The sequence below is a fragment of the Geotrypetes seraphini genome, chromosome 2 (genome assembly GCF_902459505.1).
Source record: "Geotrypetes seraphini chromosome 2, aGeoSer1.1, whole genome shotgun sequence".
NCBI classification, from domain to species: domain Eukaryota; kingdom Metazoa; phylum Chordata; class Amphibia; order Gymnophiona; family Dermophiidae; genus Geotrypetes; species Geotrypetes seraphini.
This window is the reverse complement of record NC_047085.1, coordinates 81352098-81376249: the sequence shown is the minus strand read 5'-3', so window position 1 is coordinate 81376249 and position 24152 is coordinate 81352098.

Genomic DNA, 24152 nt, shown 5'->3' with positions numbered 1-24152 from the left:
GTTGCTGATTTCTTTTTCGGAAATGTTAGATTTGTCCCTGTTCATTCTCTACTCTATACTTCAATCAAGCAAATGAATGGCATGTGCCTTTCCAACTTAAATCTGAAAGTCATAGGCAAGTAATGGTAGTCAGGCAGCTCACTAGAATATACAGTGTGGAGGAAATTCTATATGTGGTGTTGAACATTAGGTGCTACTTCTGCGCCAAAGTTTTAGTGGAGAAAAATATTGTAATGGATGCAAGATGCTGAAATAGGGCAGAAATTGCATATCCGTGTGAAAATAGATTTAGGGGCAAATTCTATACACAGAGTTCCGACTGTAGGCAGCAGAATGTGTCCTCCCGCTGTCTAGCCAGCCAATTAGGATGCATGTTTAAAAAAAACAAAACACACCCCAAGGAGGGTCGCCTACATTGTAGGTGTTTTCGCGAGCCTAGGGAGGTGCTTAGGGCCGCCCAAGCTCGCCCAAGATTAGATATCGGAGTGGTGTCACTCGGAAGTGGCCTTAGTTGGCCCTAGGCATCTTCCTAAGGTTGCAATAGGCGCCTGAAATGTAGGCCAGCAAAATGCTGATCTACATTTCAAATAGACGTGGCCACTGAGCCAATCGCGGCAAGTGAATCTCCCTGTCATGATCAGTTTAGCAGTTGCGGCAGGGAATCCATCACCCCTACAAAGATGAACGGCAGTAGGGAAGCCCAGTCCCTCCTGCCAGACCACCCGAAGCTGCCCCCCTACCCCTGAATGTCTGCGGCAGGAGGAGTGCCCAGTTCCCACTGCTGCCACCCCTGAGACATCCCCAGGCAGGATGGATGCCCAGTCCCTTCTGCTGGAAACACACCCACCCCCTGAGACATTCCCTGGCAGGAGGGATGCCTAGTACCTCCTGCCGGAAACCACCCCACCATGGGAGTGGCCTAAGAGGTCTGGCCAGAGTCTTAGGCTACTCCCAATGCATCCCAGAATGCACTGAGAGAGAGGCCTAAGATTCCAGTTGGCCCAGGAGCCTAAGGCCCCTCCTATGGGAGAGGCCTTAAGTGCCTGGACCAATCAGGGCCTTAGGCCACTCCCTGGTGAAACCCACTATGCACTGGGAAGGGGAAGGCCCGCCATTCTATGGAGGTGGGCCTGCCCACTGCAGCGAGTAATCATCCCTCTGGCTGGCCAATGGAAAAAGATACAAGTGGGATCCGGGTGGGCTTAGTTGTGGTTGGGGGAGGTAGGTGGGGTTCCAACAGGAGGGAGTGGGCATCCCTCCTGCTGATGATCTTAGGGTGGGAGGGGGGTTTCCAGCAGGAAGGACTGGGCATCCCTCCTGCTGGGAGATGTCACGGGGGTAGTGGCAGGAGGAATTGGGCATTCTTACTGGCCTGGACATTCTGGGGTGGGGGCAGCTTTGGGGGATCCATCAAGAGGAACTGGACATCCCTCCTGCTGGTGGATGTCTTGGGAATGGTGGCAGGAGAAATTGGGCACTCCTCCTACCACAGACATTCGGGGGTAGGGGTCAGCTTCAGAGGTTCCAGCAGGAGGAACTGGGCATCCCTCCTGCTGGAGGATATCTCGGGAGGGGGGATGAGTTCCCTCTCGTGGCCACTAAACTGATCATGGCAGGGAGACTCCCTTGTGGGCTTAAGTATCTGTCCTTGAGGACAGACACAATTCTATATAGGATGCCCATGTACGATCCTCAAAAGCTGCTTAGGCAGCCTCTGAGACCGGGCGTCCTATACAGAATATGGCCCTTAGTGCGCATTTATACTGTAGAATAAAACCTAAATGATTCTGCAAAGGGGGTGTAGCCATGGGACTGGTATGGGAGGTCAGGAGTAGAGTTACCATAAGGCGCCCGGTGAAATGGTGCCCTTCCCCCCTGCCATGCAGACACCCCCTTCCATTACCTTTTTAACTTCTCCAGCATGAGCAGTACACCCATGTCAGTATCGACTCACCCTTTGATGACATTTTCTAGGCGTGGGCCTGGCAGTGACAGAGCGCCGATACCAATGCGGGCAACAGCCTCATGCTGGGGAAGTAAAAAAGGTTTGGGGAAGGCAAGGGGCACGCACACGTGACAAGGAAAGGAGCGGGGGCGGAGAGGAAGAGGGGTGTCATGCCCTTAGGAAGACCACATCCGGGGTGGACCACACACTCCCCCCTGCAATCCCCTTACTACACCACTGCTCCAGATAAAGGAGGACATCCGGGTTTTACTTCCATTCTTTCAACTTGCACAGGGGCATTAGCACTTCCCTTTTTCTACTGGTGATTCCTCTCTGTGCAACGCAGCATCCTTTTGGCTACGGCCACCGCTTTGTTAACATTGTTTTGCAGCCTTGAGGTCCTCAGACAATATCAAATATTAAAATAAACAATGTAATTGATTTAAGTCTCCATAATGGTGCTGGGATAGTGTCTGGAAAATGGGGAACAGACTTGACCCTCAGATAATATGGCATCCTGGTAACTGATTCCAGGTTTGTATAGTCAGATAATTAGATATAGCATGCAGTCATTGTGATCAAGTTTATTATTAGGATTTTATATACCGCCTATCAAGGTTATCTAAGCGGTTTTTACAATCAGGTACTCAAGCATTTTCCCTCTCTGTCCCGGTGGGCTCACAATCTATCTAACGTACCTGCGGCCTGCTATACGTTAAGGAGCAAGAGAGACCAGCACGGTTTTCAAAAGAGGTGGCTTTGGTATAGAAAATATGTTTTTCTTTACTTCATTTGGCCCAACAGTTCTACAATATTTTGTTTACTTAAGGAATTCATAGTAGTAAACAGAAAAACATGGATGCAAAATGAAAAACTTAAGAGAACCCTTCCCTACCCACTATAAGGAAGCTGGACTTTCACATGTGTTTCCTCTCTTTAAGGATCGAAGCTTCAGAGCAACACACAGTTTCCTAATAAACTAAAAAAACATCCATAAATGGTAGCATACAAGCTAGACTGCCTAATTCCTAATCTAATCTCTACCATACTAATTTTGGATTTATGGGGCAGTTTTCAAAACTAGGTGGGAGCCCACAAAGTCCCCAGGTGTTCTCTTTTGTGCACTCTTGACTAGTTCTCATATGGAATGTATGCACTGTATATACTCATACATTCTTTTTGAAAACTGCCTAGGGAAAAAGTACCTAAAGATATCTACACTTGCTTTTCTGCAGATTCCTTTTCCCTGAAAACCAACAGATAGAACTGAAAAATGAATTTGCACAGCTATTGTTAGTAATTTGTAATTTAGCATTAAAATCTAGCATGGTACCAAAAGACTGGAGGGTGCCAATGTAATGCCAGTTTTTTAAAAAGGCTTCCAGAGGTGATCTAGGAAATTATAGACCAGTGAGTGGATAGCGTGCAAAATGGTAGAGTCTATTATAAAGTACAAAATGATAAAGCATATACTTTATATAAGCATAGGTTAATGAGAGAAAGCCAGCATGGATTTGGTGAAGGACATCTTGCCTCACCAATCTACTACATTGTTTTACATAGTAACATTAGTAAATGATGGCACATAAAGACCTGCTTGGTGCATCCAGTCTGCCCAACTGTCTCACAATTATCTAGTAAGTATTAATTTTACTTGTTAAATTCCTCTATAATATGTCCTCCCCTCCCCGCCCCCCATGATAAGCAAGACCTGTAGTCATATGATATAAATGTGATATAAAATAAACATACTTATCCCTGATTTGTCTTGCCATATACAGGACACAGATCATAGAAGTTCGTCCAGCATTAGCTTCATTTCCCATTTTGTGATGCATTTATCGTCATTGCAGATATACCTGTAGCTGAAGAAGGAGCCTCCTTTTTTAGATGCCCAGTCCCTTCTGCTGAAAACCCACCCACCCCCTGAGACATTCCCTGGCAGGAGGGATGCCCAGTCCCTCCTTCTGGAAACCACCCCACCATAGAAGTGGCCTAAGAGGTCTGGCCAGAGTCTTAGGCTACTCCCAATGCATCCCAGAATGCACTCAGAGAGAGGCTTAAGATTCCGGTTGGCCCAGGAGCCTAAGGCCCCTCCTATGGGAGAGGCCTTAAGTGCCTTAGGCCTTATCAGGGCCTTAGGCCCCCTCCCCGGTGAAACCCACTATGCACTGGGAAGGGGAAGGCCCGCAATTCTGTTGAGGTGGGCCTGCGGCTGCAGGGAATAAGCATCCCTCCGGCTGGCCAATGAAAAAAGGTACAGGTGGGATCCGGGTGAACTTAGGGGTGGTTGGGGGAGTTAGGTGGGGTTCCAAGAGGAGGGAGTGGGCATCCCTCCTGACGATGATCTTAGGGTGGGAGGGGGTTTCCATCAGGAAGGACTGGGCATCCCTCCTGCAGGGAGATGTCTCGGGAGTAGTGGCAGGAGGAATTGAGCATTCCTACTGGCCTGGACATTCTGGGGTGCAAGAAAGGTCCCTGAAAAAGATGCTGAAACGGGGTACTTTGCCAGACCATATCTGACCTATCTGCTTGCCACTGGCTAGATAAGTTTCTTGTCTTTTTTACACACTGATCATTTTGGGGGAGACAATATATATTGAAAATATGTATTTATACAATATAACTATTGCTTGTAGCTCGGTGGGCTCATTAACAGCACTTCTTTTGGGATGTATACCACAAGTTACAGAATTTAAAATACTGCTACAATGGAAAGAACAGAATACAGTCACAAAAGAAAGAACTGAATAATACAAAAAATGAAAAGGGAGTGACTTATGATGTGTTTTGAAAGAAGGGTGATACATTAGGTTCACTTGAGCTCTGCATTGTGTCTTATCATGGTGTATGCAGCTCCGTGAAGATGTTCATATTGACAGTTTCTCCTTATAAAAATTAAAAATTTAAAGTATGTCTGGAAATATTTAGGCTCACTTTTAAAACTGTATTTTAATTCAACAGTTTATATCCATGTGGATTATTTTGAGCTGTTACAATGCTGTCATGGTTGTTGCATTAGAAATGTCCCAGCATATTTAAGCAAAGGTGTTTTTTTTTAGGGTGGGGTTCATTAAATAATTTATTGAATTTTAAAAAATTTATAAAGATAAAACATATCAAGTCAAATGAAAAATATGAAAAATACAAACTGAAAAGGATAAAATAGAAAAAGTCATAGGGTGTCATAACATAACATGAATCACTTGTAAAAAAAACCCCAAAAAACATTTTTGTTGACATTACAAATGAGAAATAACCCCATTTTTTAGAAGTGGCAGAAATTTACCATTTGATGAGGAAATATATTTATAATAGTATAAAATTTACAATTGCCTTTTGTTATCATTCTTAAGCCAGATTAACCAATGCTTATTTATCCAGAGATGATATGGCACTTAATTCCAAAGCATATGGATGTTCCAAATTACCGAAACGGATGTCCATGTGCTTGAAATGTCTAGATCCCAATTTTGCAAAAGCAAGATTTGGACATCCAATTCTGCCATACATCCAAATAGCAAGAGGGAGTGCGGTGGGCATGTTTTGAGCAGGACTTAGGGAGGGCCCAAAATCAGGGTGTCCAACAGCAATTAGTTAGAGCTGTTTCAGTCACATCTAACAAGACAGAGAGCCAACCCTGAAGTAACTGAATGGCAGTTGTAAAAGTCCATTTGTAAAATGTCTAATGCAACTCCTGGGACAAAACGAAGAGCCATCGATGACCTATATGTAACTATGTATTTATAACTATAAACTAATTGTATTAATAGTTATACTGTTCTACATGTACCAGAAACCATATCGAATGTCTGTGTCAAACTGTCCATTATAATTTTCAGGGTAACTAACCTACCCTCTTGTAATGTAATTGGACCTTGAACTGAATAGGTAAAGGCAGAATAGAAAACTGATTAACATAACATAAAATAACATAACATATAGATGAATGCCATTTTGCACTATTTCTTCAGTGGCACATGTGCACGCTCATTTTATTTATATTAATTTACACTGGGTTCTACTAAACTGTGGTAGAGATATCTATCATGGGCCAGCAAGGTAAGTGCTCTGATGTAGAGAATGGCACGGGGACAAATTTTTCCCCATCCCCGCAAGTTCTTTTCCTATCCCTGTCCCATTTCTGTAAGCATGTCTTCATCTGCACAAGCCTCAAACACATTAAAATCATAAGTGTTTGAGGCTTGAGCGGTTAAGGTGGAGCTTACAGGAATGGGACAGAGACAGAGACAAAACTCTCTTGGATAGAACAGGAAAACTGAGTTCCTGTGGGGACAGGGACAAATTTGTCCCAGTGTCATTCTCTACTCTGATGCTCATAGAATTCCTATGAGCTTCGGAGCACTTACCTCACCAGCCCACACTATAAACCTCTAGCACAGCTTCATAAATGATTATATATTTAAAACATCTCTCTCTATTTTATAAACCCTCCTTTTTCCTTTGATGTTCATTTATGATCCACACTGTAAATAAATATTCATGCATGGAGATAAGTTGTATATCTGTACCTATGAGTTGGAGCTTGGTAGAAAGGAGGGAAGCAAGGAGGGGCATGCGCACTTCAAACTTGGTAGGTCCGTGATCTGTGGCACCGTGCCCGCACATGCGCAGTGCCTGCCTCAGCTGATTTCCTGATCTCCGACGCCAGCTGACTTCTGACTACACTGTGCTTGCCGGCTTCCCGACCCTGTTCCTCCGAAACCGGAGAGGGGGAGGGAGGAGAAGCAAAGCCGGCAAGCACAGTTTTAGAGCCCCCGAAGCATGGGTGAAGTCGCTTCCTGGCTAGGGCGGCATTGGAGGAAGATAGGGCAGGGAGAAAAGGTTCAACTTGCTGCTCCAGTTTGCTTTGGATCTTCTTCGCTGCCGGGTCCTGCCTTCGCAGAAACAGAAAGTAGGTGGGACCCGGCAGCGATGAAGGTCTGAAGCAAGCAGGAGCAACGAGTTGTGAATGCTGCTGCACTACCGACAGCTGTGTGAGACCCAGGAGGGGGGGGAGAGAGAGAATAAGAAATGCAGCCGATGGCTGTGTGAGACCGCTGGGGGGACAGAAATGCTGCCGACAGCTGTGTGAGACTGCGGGGGGAATGCTGCTGCAGCACCCTTTTGGGGAGACAGAGTGAAAGAGGGAGAAGGAAGACCAGGGAAGGGGGAGAGGGAAGAGAAATGCTGCTGTGGCAAAAGGGAGAAGGGCTACTGCTGGACAGGGGGAACAGGGAAGGGGTGCTGCTGGACAGGGGGGAGGAGGGAAGGGGTACTGCTGGACAGGGGGAGCAAGGAAGGGGTACTGCTGGACAGGGGGGAGCAGGGAAGGGGTACTGTTGGACAGGGGGAACAGGAAGCAAATAAAGAAAGAAAGAATGGTCTCAGCGCCCCATTGTGCTAAAAGTTTACACATATATTCAAGCACCCGTTGAATATATGTGTAAACACTAGTTCATTAATAAAGAATATTACTAATACTGGAATGTTTTTAAAGGAAAATATAAAAGCAAAAGGGAGCTCAATGAAAGCTTACAGACCATGAGGCATGATAGGCTAATCATCATAATTACCATCATCATCATATTACAACTGAATTTAATAACTTTTGTGTGTGTCTTAGGATTCAGTTTAAATCCAGAAAGCTGTTATAATGTGAAAAGCATTATAGATAAAGAAAAATATATGGCATTTCAACATAGGGCAGAAGGGCTGGAAGAAAGAGACAAACCAAGGAAAGCTTAGCAAATTTATTCTGCAGATGTTAAGTCACAGACAGCGGGTGTTTGAGATTCTGGTGTGATCTCAATGAATATGAAGCGATTAGTTTCTAGTTCAGGTTTGGATTCCTCAAGATAGAAAATAAGGAATTATAGCTTGTCCTTGGGAAGTTATTAAGAGAAGAACCTTTCTTTGGAATAATTTTTATTTATCACTAGCTCTCCTCGTATTCAAATGAATAAACCATAATATTTTGTTGAACAATTGACCTGGCCCAAAGACTACATTGCAAACAGATACATAATTTCAGTATTTAATTGAGTACAACTTTTGTATGAATTAAATAACACATCAAGGTTCTCTTAGGCTTCTGCAGCTGTTGTCAAGATTGTTGTTTTCTGGAGTTCTACCCATCCAGATGCAGCGAGACCCGGAAAACAGTAACAAGCAACACATCAAGGCTTAGTAAAATCGTCAACATGACTTGTATGTTTGCCAGAGGGTGGAGAAAGGCAGTATATAAAGTTCATGACCCTTATTCCTTAAATTTTCACTACTTATACATTTAAAATCAGACTATTTATCTTACTTGGAGGGTGATTTTTTAACAGATTGTCTAGGTCAGGAGGCCAGGTAGGTGCCTTGAGGGCAATTCTATATATGGCACAAATATTTATGTGCACCCAAATATGGTCATAACAAGATGTTTGCCTGTATTTTTTTAAGTGTGTATAAGTGGGCATCACTTTATAGAATAGGAATATATGTAGGGGCTAAAAGTACATGCCAACATGTGTTAAATATTTGTACCAACTGTGAGTATTTGTTCATGTCATGCAGGGTAATGTCACAGGCATTAGGACAGTCACAAAATGGCTGCCAGAAGATAGAAGTAAAATTTTGCTCTTCCTGGTCAGACACTTCCCAGTGTCTGGCCAAAGGAAGGATAGTAATTTATTAATTTATTTTTAAAATTTCTATACCGTCTAATCCTAGGCAGTTTACATAAAATCAAACATGCATAATGCTTAAAACAATACAAACAGTCAGACAAAACATTAGGATTTAAAATCACAATAAATCTTCGATCAAGGTGAATCAGACCCTAAAAAAAGCAGTAACGAACAGTAAGAAGATATGCTGGTACTGAGAAAGGCTGACTAGGTGTTAGAAAAAGCCTCATTCTCTCATGAGATAAATGCTATCAGGGGGCAGATATGAGATGAGTGGTGATCTAGGGAAACAGACAGTGCCTCTTCGGTAATCACATACATGCAAATGATACGGAGGTGTCCCATATAAAAGCACAATCCTCTACTAATAGGATTTCAGAGAGGCAGGTGGAAATCTAGAATGTAGCCTTTAAGGGATATACGGTAGATAGAGGAATGGATTATTTCCTGCAGGAAAAATGGATTGAGGGTTATTGATAGAGAATTACTATGCAGGTCCTTGACCTGAATGGGCCACCGCTCTAGCGGACTGCTGGGCAGGATGGACCTCTGGTCTGACCCAGCAGAGGCACTGCTTATGTCCTTATGAATTCCAGGTATCCACATCAGCATCAAAGAGACTGGCTAGAGGACATTCATGCAGAAATGGGGAAGGAGTCAGGTCAGTACCAAGTCTACATATATACCAGCACTGTCAGAGAACAGACATTCGTATACAACCACTACATTTTTCAGGCCTTGCCCTGCTGCAATCAGCATGTCTAGCACCAAGATGTTAGAGTGCATGATCAGATTTGATACTGTACACCTCATGTACAACTGGCAACAGAAATGAGCTAGCATGTTTTCTACCTCTGAAGAGCTCCTAGAGTATGCCTAGCACTGTCTTTCTGTCACTCCACGCATGACTAGGAGAAACTGCCAATTTCAGGAAGAGACTTTGCTCATTCCAACCTCACTCCACCCTGACAGCTGGACTGATGTCATCCTTCACTACCCTCCTCCTACCTTAGAACTAGGGATGTTTCTACCTCTCCCACCAACAGTCATTAACAGTTCCTGGAGACTGTTTCATGCATCTATCACCCTTTCTGTAAAAAAGGAGTCATCTAAGGAAATACTTTTTTACAGAAAGGGTGGTAGATGCATGGAACAGTCTCCTGAAAGAGGTGGTGGAGACAGAGAGTGTGTCTGAATTCAAGAGGGCCTGGGATAGGCATGTGGGAACTCTCGGAGAGAGAAAGATAATGGTTATTGCAGATGGGAAGACTAGATGGGCCATTTGGCCTTTATCTGCCATCATGTTTCTATGTTTCAAACCTTCCATCAGTGTCGATCTTAACATGTTACTCTAGGAAAAGGAGGATGATCATCATGAGATGATCTCTGATACAAAGCAGGTCCTGAACATCCCTCCACTTCCATCAGCTGCACCTCAAACAGCTAGTGCACCATTTTATTCTGAAACTGTAACTGTATCACCAGATGCCAGTCGAGGAGTAGCTGATGGTGTATTAGCTAGTGTGATGCAATAGATGAGCCAGCATCAGGACACCATGAACGGGAGGAAATCAAAGAACACACTGAAAGGATGGCGCACATTCAAAGACAAATGCTAGTAAATGACAGCAGATAAAGATCTGAATGGTCAATCCAGTCTGACCAATAGTTACATGCATTATAAATTCATAATTAAATCTTTTTTTTATATATATATTTCTAGACCATAGGCCATAGAAGTCCATCCCATATTGTCCTTAGGTTCCAACTACTGTTGAAGCTCACTCCAGCCTATCCAAACCATCTCATCATTTGTGGAATACAGATCATAAAAGCCTGCCCAGCATTGTCTTTATGTTCCAAATTACTGGAGTTCCCGTCAAAGTCCTCCCCGAATTGCCATATATGGGACACAGTGACCCCGATTCTGTAAACTGCGCCGAATTTTAGGCGTGGTTTAGGCATCTGATTTAAGTGGTTAACGAACGATTTAAGGGTCTTAACAAGTGTTAATTGGGACTTAGACGGAGGTAGGCGTCAGATAGGCGTTCTCAGAATATAGACGTGAGGTGGACGTGAGTTTTTGGAAAAGTCGCATCCAAGTATGTAGACGTGGGGGTAAAGAGGGCAAAATGTGTGTGTGGTTAAGGATAGACACCACATAGACGCTAGTTGGGCAGCAGACCGCGTCTCAACATTGTGGAAATTGTAGGCAAATGAAAAGCTGGTCTTAGTGTGGTTTCTGCTTAGGCTGAACTTGGTTTTCTATGGGTGGAACATAGACGTGCTTTGAGCTTCCGAAATGATATATTCTACATAGACTTCAGGAATCGTTTTTTTCCCTCTTTTTCCCCTCCTAATAGATTTAATAAGCCACCATATCAATAGGACACATCAATATAAACATATTGCATGGAAAATATAGTACTTTTCTGCCCAAACTGTAATATGATTTACTGCTTAAAAAGAACCCCCTTTTTCTCACTAAACAGTGCTGCAATCAGCTCTTTTTTGAGAGCAAAGAAAGAACATGAAAAAGATATCAATATTGCACACATTACTGCATTTCTCAGAGCTGCTTAAAAATAGAAAAAACTGATACAGACCTTAACATGCATTTTCCTTCATTGAAAATGGAGGTGTGCAGCTGCACAAAGCTGACCTCATTGTGAGATCATCAAGCTGCACCTGCAAGGTGGAATGCCACAATTAAAAGATGTGCTGGGTGTTGTACTCACAACCTCTGTATGATCAGCACAGGATTTTAACAAATTGAGTTACATCAGCTTCTAATCAGGTGGATCTCACTGCCCTGTCATATCATAGTTGACTGACCTGCCTATATATCATATGCTTGGGAATATCACAATCACCACAAAGAAAGCATTTGTGGCTTACCAAGTTAATGTGCCTTATTTTACCTTGTCCATCTTATCAAACTCACTGATTCAAATCCCATCTTTACTAATTTTAACAGCTTCCTATTAGCTGTCATAAGAGGGTCTAAATGGTGGACTTTGCCATTTTTATCAGCAAATTTCCCTTTCCATGCAAACTTATTTTCACCTTCCCATGGCTTGGACATCCTAAGCTGTCATGGGAGGAAACTTTTCCTTTGCTAGCGCAAAGCCATTTGTGGCTCATCAAGTTGTTGCACCTTGTTCAACTTCTCAAGCTCACTGGTTCAAATCCCACCCTCACCTTCACTCATTTTAACAGCATCCCAACAGCTTTCATAAGTGGTGGACTTTGCTGTTTTTCATCAGCATTCTGCAGTTTGCAGGCACAGGTGCATCAGATTCATTCATCTGCTCTCAGCTACAAGACATTGTGGTAGGAATGTATTTCTTTTTATGCAATATCCTCACAGGGCAACACGTATAAGAGTTTACTAAAATTTCAGAAGGCTTGGACAGGTGTTGAAGGAAGATACATGTTTTGAAATGTATCCTAGAGACATTCCTATTGGTAAATTCAGCTTGTCTTTAGAATGAGGGGGGTGTTGGTGTGAGGGAAGTGGTTTAAGATGAGAGAGAACAGGCTGCTGAGAATTGCTGGAGATTATTTTAAAGATCAACTCAAATATGTTTAAGCAAAAGAATGGCTAAAGAGTTTGAAGGTTTTCTGGTAGACAAATGATTATGAAATATTTGCTAACCGCACTCAATACTTGAACCTCTGACGTATGGAAGATAAAAGCAGTGCCTTAAGGCATAGCGCTATAGAGGGAAGTTCATTTAGAATTTGGTAACAGAGCCTCTACAGACTAAGAAGATGCAAAATGGCTTCTTGTCAAAGCTTTGAGAAGTGAAGGATATGATTAAAAGTCAGTACAGCTGTGTTTGCCCAAACCACACCCAAAGCATGCCCAATCAGATTTGAAAGTTTTCTGGTGGGACGTCCTAACGATGCCTATGACGTCAGATGCTACTTAGGCGTGCTTAGTATAAAAAGGTCCCTCAGAGCAGCTTTTTCTCTTTTAGGACTCTTGTGTTATTGCTTATGCTGATTTCTGAGACCTTACCTTTCTTGATTATCTTTTAACCTTTTCTTTCCTATATATACCACAACTCTCTCCATTCTATAGGACCATTAGCAGCTATAGTAATTTGCAATTTTGATGTCTTTCTAACCTTTTTCATCTTTCCAGGTGACTATGCTGCACCTATGCAAGGAACTCCTTGCTAGCAGCTCAGATACCAAATCCAGGTGAGAATGATATATTGCTAGCTACTTAGGTGTCTTTATTAAATAAAAGCTCAGGCAGAACTGATTTTTTCTTTTAGACTCCCATTCTGTGTTAATGCTTATGGTGATTCTCCATTAACTTTTTGTCTTCCTGATATCTGCCACAACTTTCTCCATTCCACAGGTTCGTTAGCAGGTCTGAGAATTAGTGATGATAAAAATTGTTCCAGGAATGTTGGCTGAAAAAACCCCCATGCTGTTTGAAACTTTGGTGCCAGGAAAATGGATATGCAAGTTACATGAATATGTGGAACCTATAGCAGTGCTTTTCCTCATAGAACTAAAGATAAATCTTTTTAGAGTCATAATTGTTAGGCATCCTTATTATAAAAAGGGAACAGTGTTTGTGCTTCTGTTCATTCTAGCTGTTATTTTGAGACTGTTTGAGACATATTCTCCCACGACTTCTGCTTTTTATTTTTGCCACAGATGTCATTGTAACATTTCCTCCTTTTCTCCTGATTTCAGGTTCCTAGAGTGGCTAATGACTCCCCTTGTGTTTCCCAGAGACCAGAGCAGGTCTGTTCAAACTGGATTCAGCACACCAGCTTGCACTGGGCCAAAGCTCATATACCAAAACGGAAAGAATAGGTAAGAATTATGTACTGCAACCTTTGTTTGCTTTATTTGCCCTTGTGATGAATTATATACATTTTCTCAATATTAACATGTTTCACACTTTTTTTTCCTTCAGACGGGTGTAGTTATTGATGATTTTCTGAGAGAACAGTAAATTGGTGAGTTTTAGGCTTTCTTTTATAAAGGTGCGCTAAATCAACGCATGCGCTAATTATTAACGTGTGCATAGGATAACATGCACGCATTAACATTTACTACGTGCTTAAAACGGTGCTGTTTAGGGCGCCGTTAGGGTGTGCTAAATGTTAACACTTGCATGTTATCCTATGCACGCGTTAGCAGCGCATGTGTTGATTTAGCACACCTTTATAAAAGAGAGCCTAAAACTCACCAATAAACTCTTAATTTGTCTCAATCCATCTTCCTTTTTCTTCAGCCTGCCTTCTCCTACCAGGAGCAGATTATGGTACCTTATCAATTCTACCACAGTAACAACTTGGACCTAGAAGTAGTTTACTCTGCATACCTGTCATCCATCTCATCAAACTGCAGTTGCCTGATATTATACCTGCATGCTGCTTTCCTAGACTATGCAATAAACATCTTAAACCATTTTTCACCTTGTGCTTATTTACATTGAGTAGCAACCGGGCATTAATGTTTCCTTAATAAGCACCACTTCAGCTACTTCGTCTCATTGAGCTTTCTCTTATCTAGTGTTCCATGAGGCCCAGACTGCAATGGAGAGATGTGTGGAGGCCCTTAGGGGGTGGCAAACATGGTAGCTGGCATTTCTCCTGCCTCACAGCCTGCAACCTGCATAATATTTGAGAAAATGAGATTATATGAGAGCTGGAGAGGATGAAAAGGTGCAACGAGGTGCCTTAACTTAGTGAGCCAGAAATGGCTTCTTTCAGTCAGGGAAGAGGTTTCCTACCCTGACAGCTTGAGATATGACCAGATACCTTCTGTAATATCTTTTGTAATATATCCTTGATAATTTTTTTGTAAACCACCTTGAACCGCAAGGTAGTGGTGGAATAGAAATCCCTAATGTAATGTAATATGCTTAACTGCAGCTGTTACAGCGTGCTTCGGGTGCTCCGCTATGGAGCTGCAAGCACGCCGTAGCTACTGCCATAACGATGCCTAAACAGAACAGTATAATCAAACCAGAATTATTGTGTAGCACAGTGTTAGAATGAAGGGTGAAATGTGAGCCTGGTTTGGGTTCTATTCCCTCATGTACTTCAGCTGACACAATACTCATTTTAATAAAAATTATGTATTGCTGTTAAATATGAAAGAAATTCAAGTATTGTACTTAATTTCAATTGTCAATTTCTTGATACACTTGTTGTAAGATGTAAAAAATGAATAAAGATTATTAAAAAAAAAATTACAATCTACAGACCAATCAAATCTAATTTTCATCTCAAACAGCACAACATTAGCAATACTAGAAGCAATCTATTCCAAAAGTGGAGTTTGCATTTGATAAAAACAGTAGTATTTGACTCCATGTCACATTTATTGAACCATACTTGAGATTCTGGATTTTGGGACAATGAAAGCAGTGCTTTAAGCCACTGAGCTACCAATCTTTTGTCTCAGCTAACTGTGATATGATAGGGGAATCAGAGAAACTAGAAAGGAAGGTGGTGTAGCTCAATGAGTAAAAGCTCTGTACTGATCTTGCAGAGGTTGTGAATTCAACTCCTGGCCTGTCTTTTACTTGTGGCATTGTACCTTGCAGGTGCACCTTGATGATCTCACAATGAGATCAGCATTTTGGAACTTCAGAGCTCCATTTGCAATGAACTAGAAGCCACATTCAGGTCTGTTCTGTGTTTTATTCTGTTTTTAAGCTTGGCCAAATGAAGTTATGGGCTTTCTCTTTGCTTTGAAGAATGAGCTGATTGTAACAATGTTTAATGAGAAAGAGAGTGTTATTTAGAGCAAGGAACCTAAAGCTGTGATTTTCATGGGTTGCAATTAGCTAATAACATTGCTTCTTTAGGCAATTTTAAATTCAATATGCTTGTATGGATGTGTCCTGTTTATGTGGTGCCTGAATAACAAAATAAAAATCCCTGAACTGTATTTAAAAGATTACTTTGGAAACATCTAAAAACATCTCTCAAATAACGTCTATGGGATGCCCAGAGAAAGCTCATTGGATGACCTAGGCTGCCTAAATAGCTAAAGCCTTTCTGAAGCTTAAACCATGTCTATCTAAAGCCTATATGATGCTCAGACTCCTATGCTTTGCATGTCTTATAGCAGCTAATTTTGCCATTACTATACAAGTTTCTGTGTAGCACAGGAGTGAAGTTTACACCCTTCTACGCTGATGTTTCCAGTTCAACTCCCTATCAGTACCTCTTAGTCAAAAAGTAATATTATACTTATCCTTTTAAACATGGCATACTTTGTTACTTTTTTTGTTTTTATATTGTTGAAATAATGAAGAAAAAGGATATAACAGGGAAGTGAGATCTACCTTGTTCTGTGTGCTAGCAGAATTAACTGTCATTCACTACCTATAAGGAGCAGTATAATCAAATCAGAATTGCTATTACTATACGGCTCATTGTCTTGCCCAACGGATTAGAATGAAGGTTAGCGTGTAAGCATGTCACATTTTTTCAAAATTCACACTGATGTTTCCAGTTCAACTCCCACTGAAACTAATATATTATAACTATCCTTTTAAACATGGTATACTGTGTTTTTATTATCCTTTTAATGATGGTATACTTTGGGTTTATTATGTTAAAGCTTACAATCCTGAAATAATGATAACAAATCAGTAAAAAACAAATTTTTATATATAACTAACATCGTAGGGACATCTATCTGGCATCTACATCAGAAAAAGTGTAATTTTTGAGAACGAGCATCGGATGCCTACCCAACACCTATGTAACGCTCATTGCAACTTACGCCACACAGACATCTAAACCACGCCTAAAACTAGGCGCAGTTTATAGAATCAGGGCCAGAATGTGCAAGTCACCCTTGAATAAGGTGCCCTCTCCCTGTGCCGCCTAATTCCAACCCTCTCCAATATGGCCACACAGACCCTACAGGCCAAACCTCAATTCAGCCTCAGCTCTGCCATTTTTATCATGAACCTATGCCAAGGGAGGGTGACCAAAACCATACCTTTCTTTCCTTTCTGATATAGAGCTCCCCACCATTGAATAATAGGCCCATAGTCATATGCAATATGGTAATTGACGGCAAAAAGAGATAATCTAACATGTCTAGTCTGTCCACTTATTCTGTCTTCACAGCTGAAGATATATTTTGACTACCAGGAAGAGTGTAGCTTCCTGTAAGATTTCTTCTTGTCCAGGACAATAATTTGTGTCTTCCGCTTTTGTGCGCCACTATTTTGTGTAGAAGAGTTTATAAATTCGCCACTTAGTTTATTTCTAACCAGTGATCTCCTTTTCCTTATTTACAAATTGAAATCTATAAAACAAGCATATGCTTGAACAGAAAAAAAAAGCAATAAAAAACATATAGCAAACAAAATAATTATTAACAAAATAAATAAAATGCACAGCAATATATTTAAATCCACCATTTGTGTGAAAGGAGACATAAGATTATTAAGAGGAGAAAGAGAAGCTAGGTCAACAGACAAAGGGATAAGTTATCGACATGATTTAATGTAGGATTCAGCAATCTGCAAGATCTCAGTACCATAAGTTGTCAAATATCATAATAAAAGAATATGAATCATAACCCTCTAGCAGTAGTAGTGTAAGACTACTGCTAAGGGCATTATTTTGACAGGAAGGCAGGAGAGACTAAAAACAAGGAAAACACTGTAGGATGGAATGTACAAGGTACAGGAATCTTTATTTTAAAAACATACAGTAATATAATCCTTATAAAATGGCTCTCATATACATGGAGTACGGACCCAACACGGTCCATGTTTCAGAGAAACACCCCTACCTAGTTCTACCGGCTAATAACTGCAGGCATTTGAGATCCAAAGTCGCTAATTCAATTTAATTCAAATTAAGTATATGGACTTTTGGGTCTAACATTAGCCTATCTTTTGGAAGGGAGTAGTGTCTTTCCTATGACTAACCATAAAGCTCAGTAATAACCTTTATTGCCAGTATTATAGTGTGGCCATTTCATGAACATCTTATCTCTAGGTTTTCTAATAGCCTATTAGATAGAACTAACTACATGAGCAACTGTGTTTGTTAGGACTTCTCATTATTGTAGAATTTGTACCCTGCAAGATAGACTCTCCTGCTGGTTGATTCTTCTCATCATAACCTGGTCAGGCAAACCAAATTTTATGGTTACTTTTAATCCCATTAGGATTTCTAAGCCCAGATTCTAAAAATGGTATTGTTAGGAAGGCGCTGGTAGGTGTTCTATTGGTGCCTAAGTTAATAGTTTTTAATTGTCTATTAATGGTGTGGTAATTAGCCGTGCCATTAAAAACTAATTAAAAACAAATGAAAAGAAAAAAAAGAAGGCAACATGAGGTACCTTTAAAATGTGACACCAGAATCACATCTATGTACAGTAGATGCCTAGCATTGCAGAGCATCTAAAGAGACATGGTTTGGGGCAAGGTTGACGTTTGGTACCACTAAGAGTGATCCCAAAATCCTGGCCTACATTTCTGGCACCTACCTTAAACAAAGGCCGCGATTTTGAAAATTGTACCATAATCTGAGTTAATTTACCAAGGCACTCAAATCTTCAATAAATCGAACTTTCTGAGAAACCAACTCAACAACTAATATTAAGTAACTGTTTATAAATTAAAACAGTGTCCGCTATGTCTCTCAATACCAATCACTAACAGTCCTCAGTGACACCAACCAGGGACTCAATATTTTCATAGTCCATGGCTTTGTGTCATTTCTTCATTGAACCCTTTTAAACTTTGCTTTTTACTTTTTTAATTTATTTTAATTTAATTGTTCAACTATACATAAGATATAGAAGTACTTAGCTTAGTGGTCGGAGTGCAGGGATATTAAGTCAACATGTTTCACCTATTATAGTTTTCTCAAGGCAGTAATCCCTTCCTGCTTATAGCAACCATTTAAGACCACAGCCATCATCCAAAGATCTGAGTGACATACGGCCAGCGCCATTTTTTTTCAGGTGCCAGCCAATAATAGCTCCGCTATTAGAAACAGGGTCTTAGGCCCAGATTCTACAATTGGCACCAGTAGGAGTTCTACTGGCACCTAAGTTAATTGTTTTTAATTGGCTATTAATGGTGTGGCAATCTTTTTTCTTGGAAAGTACCTGTACTTAGGGCCTTGAAGAGCTGAATTCCCCCTCCTCCCATTTAGAAAAGTTACACCAGATTTCCTAAGACAACGTGAGAATTGGAATATGGACTTCTGAGCTTCCTGATTATCAAGGAAATGCCAGCAGGGGGCTACAAATGGATTTATGATCATTTTAAAATTATAATTGATTAGGCCCCATTGGAAAAAATGTGACCTGTATTAAAATAGGATACATTTTTGTATATTAATGCACAATATATCTTTGAGAGTGGGGGTGTTTACTATTTACTCTTTACTATTTCCCTTTCAGTTTTTGTTTTTCTTTAAATAGCAAATAAAGATTTTGCTCCTCCTATACAAAACTGCACTAGCGTTTTTAGCACCAGCCACGGTAGTAAGAACACTGACACTCTTAGGAATTCTATGAGTGTCGGAGTTCTTACCACCATGGCCGGCACTAAAAATGCTAGTGCAGCTTTGTAAAGCAGGAGCTTTATCACCTGATTTTATTAACTTTGCAATTTTCTTCATGCCTTTGTTTTTCTCAGTAGTTTTGCCAGCCCTTCTAGTGAGGGTTTTTTTTCCAGTGTGTATGTGTGTGTTTGTGTGTCTTTTTGCTTTTATTAATTATGCTGCCTTCTTAGAGACCCATATTGGTTTCCTTTTTCTCTTCCACTGCTAATATGATTTATGCAGAGATTTATTGACTTGCATTTTTATATTAGAAAAGATTAAACAAAATAATTAACATCTGGTATCAGCCTGGAAGGTTTGTTCAGCATTTTGCTGGATTAGCTAGCTTAGGCCCCTTCTGCACAGTTTAGATGGGAGTCAGTGGGGAAGCCAACCCATGGTGATGAATTTTCCTGTTTTCTTTTCCTTCTTGCTTGTTAGTTTTTATTGCAGTTGTCTGTCACTGTGTCACACTTTTGATTTCTAAGCAACCTTCTCTGGTGAACATTTTTGATTTGATTTTGAACTAATAGCTAACGGTGAATTAGTAGCCCAAAGGTTAAATGAAAAATAAAAGTGACATTATTATTAGGATTTGTATAAAGCTACCAGGTATATACAGCACTTTACAATATAATACAATGTGATTTTATATTCTACATATACTGTAAAGCTCAATGCAGATTATATGATTGTTCGAACATTCAATGGAAAATATACAAAACAAATCATAGAAAGTAGCTAATAACTTATGAAAGACCTATGAAAAATGTCATTACAGAATATTTCTTAGGCATTTATATACTGCCTATCAAGATTATCTATGCGGTTTATGATCTGTACTAGTCTGGCTTGTTTAATTTTACAATGGGTGTATTGACGTTGTACTGCTCACTGCAGTATGTAAGATGCTGCCTTTTCCTAGGTACTCATGTGTGACGTGTGGCTTGTTACTAAAAATCATGTTTTTCATACAGATGGGGGGGGGTGCCAAAAAATGATGGGCCCCGAGTGTCACATATGCTAGGTACACCACTACTAAGCATGATTCTATAAAGGGCAAACATACTTTATAAAATCATGCTTAACGCCGATTCCTGCATCTAACTGCAGGCACCAGATTTATGCTTACTGAAACCTGGTGTAAATGCCGACGCCCACATTAGGCACACTGAGACAGCATTTAAAAAGGCATGGGACGAACACAGAGGATCTCTAATTAGAAAATGGATGGTATACAATGAAGAATCAAGGTTGGTGCTGGGCAGACTTGCATGGTCTGTGTCTCGTATATGGCAATTCGATTTAGGATGGGCTGGGGTGCTTCGATGGGAACTCCAGTAATTTGGAACATGAGGACAGTGCTGGGTAGACTTTTACAGTCTGTAATCCACAAATGATGAGATGGTTTGGATAGGCTGGAGTGAGCTTCTGGGCAACTCCTTTAGTTGGAATCCAAGGACAGTACTAGGCGGGCTTCTACGGTCTATGGCCCAAAAGGGGCCATGGCCATGGCAGGGGTATGGGCATGTCAGGGACATTCCAAAAGTATATACAGGTTGTTATAGAATACATAGTAACATAGTAAATGACAGCAGATAAAGACCTGAATGGTCCATCCAGTCTACCCAATAGTTACATACATTCATGATTAGATTTAATTGTCTATTTCTTTATGTGCTTTTGGAGTTAGACACCATTGCTTTACAGAATAGTGCATAGATGTGTCCATAAATTCTATGGGTGCTGACAGTGGTGTGCTGGCATCATCAGTAAAGAAAAAAATACTACCAATTTATCATTTCCAAATAATTTTACTACATTTTACTATTAGGTATGGTTTTCATATGACTTATGTAACTGTGATTAATTTTTAATAGGGATGGGAGTCCTCTCCAGTACACCAATGGATGCCAATTGACATCAATAATCAGTTGTTAGCACCCAATTATTGATTATGAGCGCATTAGTCAATTGATTTGGGTGCACATCTTAGGAGTGCAAATCTGGGCACCATATGTAGAATCCGGAGATGAAGGGCATTCAGTTAAATAGGGGCATGTTCAATAGCAGCATCAAGATTAATGGATTAATCTGATAGCTGTATTCTATATTATCTGTAATTTATGTATAATGTAACCTATATATATTGACGTAATCCAGCATAAAGAGAGTTACAGTAGTTGAGTTGTTGAATGACTAGTGAATGTACAAGAATATTCAGGGCTTCTGGGAAAAATAATGAGCGAAAATCGATCTAATCAAGCGCAGTGTTTCCCGGTTTTATCTGTGATGGTAAGACTACTCGATCACGTGGGGTAAATATTATCAGTGTTGATTTTTCTGGATTAATTTTTAATCTTTGATTGTGTAACCAATTTTTAATGTGATTTAAGTTCTCATTTAATAATGAAATTTTGTGTGTCAAGCCTGATTTAAAAGTATACAATATCTGAATATCGGCTGCATACTAGTACAAACATGGTAAATCCAATCGACTGCAAATTTCAAAAGTGGCGCTAAGTAAATATTAAACAGAAGAGGTGACAAAATTGATCCTTGTGAAAGGCCAACTCCTGTTTTAAAAGAATTAGATTTTGTATCCCTCATCTTCACTATATTATTCCTATCTTGAAAGTATGAGGTAAACCATTCTATCAGTAATCCCTATTTCCTGTAACTGTGCAAGCAGAAGTGAATGGTCAATAATATTGAATACAGAAGATAGGTCTAATGCATCATCAATAAATTTTTAAAGTGAACCATTGCTTTATGAATATATGTTGTTATACCAAGCAAAGCTGTCTCTGTACTATGGTAATTCTGAAAAGCTGTCTGGTGAGGGTGAAGAACATTGGTTTTATTCACGAAGTCCTGTAAATATTGATGTACTGTGGCTTCCACAATTTTTGACAAAAATGGGATATTGGCAATTGGGCGAAAATTGCTTGGATTCAAAGTTTCCTGTGATCTATTTTTTAATTTAGGCTTTAAATATGTTAATTTCTATTGCTCTAGAAAATAGCCGATCTGTAGTTTCTTTGTTACTATTGAATGTACAAAGGGTAGCAAAGATAAAAGGGAGTTTTTGAGAATAGCCAAAGAAATAGGATCTGCTGTTGAGGTTGTTGTATGAAGTTTAGAAATTATTTTAAGAAGATGTTGCACAGTCGACAAATTGATCATTTTCATTGTTCTGCTCTTTACTAGAGAAGAAGAAAAGTCATGTACTGTAGATTGTTGATGAATTTCTGTAGGAATTGTTTTCCTTATATTTATTATTTTAGACTGATAAAAATTAGCTAGATCTTGAGCTGTTGACAATTATGTCTTTGATGGGTTGCCTACATGATAAGTAATGATTTTAGGGTTTTATATAGTATCTAAGTGTTCGGTGCATTTTCAATTTTAGGACTTTTTTTTTTTTTTTTTTGCTAAAGTAATAGCCTTCTTATAACAATTTACTGTAATTTTATATGGAAAAAAAAAGACATCTGGGTTTGCAGCCAACACCATTTTCTTTCAGCTTGTCTGACTTATCTTTTTTGAATCAGAAGATCTTGTGTAAACCATGGATTTCTACCTATAGATGGTGGTAACTTTGTACAAGGTAATGAAGGAGTATTTATTTATTTTAAAAATTTATATACCATTTAAACCTAAATGGTTTACATATCGTTACATACATAATTCAGTAAGACAAATAAAATCAAAGATTAACATATAATCATCGGAAAATCATGTAAAGTGCCCATCAAAAGAACAATCGCAAAGATCAGTTCCTAGAAAAATGCTGACTTAAGTTTTTCATTCCAGGAAGATACTCGTTCAGGTTCAGTTCAAATTGTTTCTAGCTGTAGCTGAGATTGCATTAGATTGTCTTTAACATTCCTATATCTAGATTGGTTTGAGATAGTTGGTAGAATGGTCCCACAAAAAGTTAAAGAGAAACTGATCAAGGCTTTCTGGATAAAGTCTATGGCTTAGATCACAGAGGAAAAGTGTGCCAGCTAATAGAAAGGAATCAGATTGGGATGGCAAAATCTGGTGAAATAGGAGTACTTCCATGAAAAAGCCATAAAGGGAATTATATCGGAAGCACCAGTCCCCACCCAATGTTGATATAAGCTAAGGGGCTCATAATCAAAACTTAAACATGTCTAAAAACTCACCCAAGTTGGCACTTGGATGATTTAAAAGACAGGTCATCCAAGTGCCGATTATCAAATCGACTTTCTGGACATGTCGAGGGACTTTTTATGCCTCTGAATGCCGCTGTGTGCCCAGAGCTGAAAGGGGTGTATCTGGAGGAGTGGTTAGAGTGGGATGTGGGCAGAATATGGGCTGACCTAGACTTAGTCGTCCTGCAGGAATAAATCAAATGTTTTACTGGACATCCTGGATGAAACAAATATTGTGAGTTAGACAATGTAAAAATAGATATAAGCACCAAAAAGGTGTCCAAAGTGTCCAGATAATCACTACAGAGACAAAGTAAAGACCCACACACATTCCCCCAGTGTTCACTGACCCCCTCACACCCACACTCCCACAAAGATCAGAATAAAAGTACATACCTGTCTCCCGAACATCATCACCTAGTGTAGGAAAACCTAGTAGAGTTGCACACAGGTGTCTTAAATAGACTGGGGGTGGGCTAGTGAGCCATAAATGTTTATTTTTATTTTCCCTCTATCTCTACTTTTCACTTCTTTATTACTCTCTAGGTACTTTAGTTAGATTGTGAGCCTTCGGGACAGTAAGGGAATTTCTAAGTACCTTTCTTACTTATAATTTTAATGTATATTTTCTGTAAACCGCTTAGAACTTAACGGATATAGCGGTATATAAGAAATAAATTACATTACATTACATAAAGAGGAGGACCCAAGTCCAAAAGCTACTCTAATCACTACATTTATGGTGGAACATGTACGCCTATCAAAACCTCCCAAAACCCTA